This window comes from Dendroctonus ponderosae, unplaced genomic scaffold (assembly GCF_020466585.1).
Source record: "Dendroctonus ponderosae isolate FM_Combo_2020 unplaced genomic scaffold, Dpon_F_20191213v2 Dpon_F_20191213_1, whole genome shotgun sequence".
Taxonomy (NCBI): Eukaryota; Metazoa; Arthropoda; class Insecta; order Coleoptera; family Curculionidae; genus Dendroctonus; species Dendroctonus ponderosae.
Genome location: NW_026017110.1, coordinates 37,705,993 through 37,707,266, shown reverse-complemented (window position 1 = coordinate 37,707,266; position 1,274 = coordinate 37,705,993). Strand labels below are relative to the sequence as shown.

General features: G+C 38.7%; 1 protein-coding gene across 2 annotated transcripts in view; it reads right to left on the bottom strand.

Annotated features, from left to right (window-relative positions):
* The window catches only part of LOC109533465 (protein kinase C and casein kinase substrate in neurons protein 1), a 58,163-nt gene that overhangs the window by 39,788 nt on the left and 17,101 nt on the right, over positions 1 to 1,274 (bottom strand). The gene's annotated exons all lie outside the window — the stretch shown is intronic.

Below are 1,274 nucleotides of genomic sequence, written 5' to 3'. Positions count from 1 at the left end.
AGGGTTTTAGTGGGTAAACAGCTTAGCTGGAGTCCCACACAACCCAGAGCGACAGACCACCATCTCTGGGAGTGCATAAAAGAGCATTTCCCAAATCTCACCAAGAAAAAAAAAGTTACCGAATACGAGAAGCTGCTCGAGAAGAGTGCATAATAAGGTGATTACACACGCACTTGTTTGGAGTTACAGACTCAAATGCATGTTTTTGTTATTTGTAAACAAATTAGTAATTCGAAGTTATTAGCTTTGAAATAGGTTCTATCATTCAACGATTCCTGCTCAATTTACCGTTTATTCTTGTCTATCTTATTGTCAGTTTCTCTATCCATGGTTACCGGAGTTTTAAATAATTACGAAGCAACGACGACGAAAATAAAATTCTTGGCTACGCAATATCCGGAACTGGTATAACATCGCTGATGCCGCCACGATATTCAGAAGAGCCGAGCAAGGAACACTACGCCAACGCGCTAAGAAGCATACGGCACCAGAAGAAGAAGAAGCAGGTACCCTTACACATGTAGCAGCCCGCTTGTATACTTTTTCAATGAAAGTATATCGATGATCAATACGATAAATCTATGAATACCAGGACAAGTGGCTTGTTATACTCGATGAATTTGTCTATTAGTTTTAATAATTTTAACGTGGTCGTTTGTTCCATACCCTGCTCTAAATCCCGCCTGTTCACGAGGCTGATATAAATCTAGTTTGAATGAGACGCTTAGCTATAATCTTCACAAGAATAAAAGACAGTATTATAGCGCTATCCCACTGGGAAGCTGTTGTTCCCGTCAGACAAAATGCATTAGAAAGCGTGAATATATTCTTAAGCAATATATTTCCTCCTGTTTTAATAAACTCAATAACAATTTAATTTTGGCCTAGCGGTTTATTGTCCTTCATTTCTTTCAGCGACGTTCTTATCTAATCCAGGGTAATATCAGGACTAGCCACTGAACCTTGGTTTTGTACATGAGGCAAGTTCTTAGGCGGATTCTGTTTCTTTTCTTTGTACAGCTCTGTATAAACGTCCTCAACCAACTTTAAAATTTCTTCCTTACTTGAGGAAGAATTGGCCTCTCCCATTATCCAGCTTGTCCACAGACGTTCTTGGTACCAGAGACAACAGATGTTCTTGGTACCAGAGGAAAAGTTTCTTCGGAAGACCTTTAAACTTTTGTTATTTTTGATGCATTTTTCAATTTTTTTAGATTTAAACTTGTATCTCTCCTGACGCGGTTTGAGATGTCTCTATTTAGGATTCGTAGTAG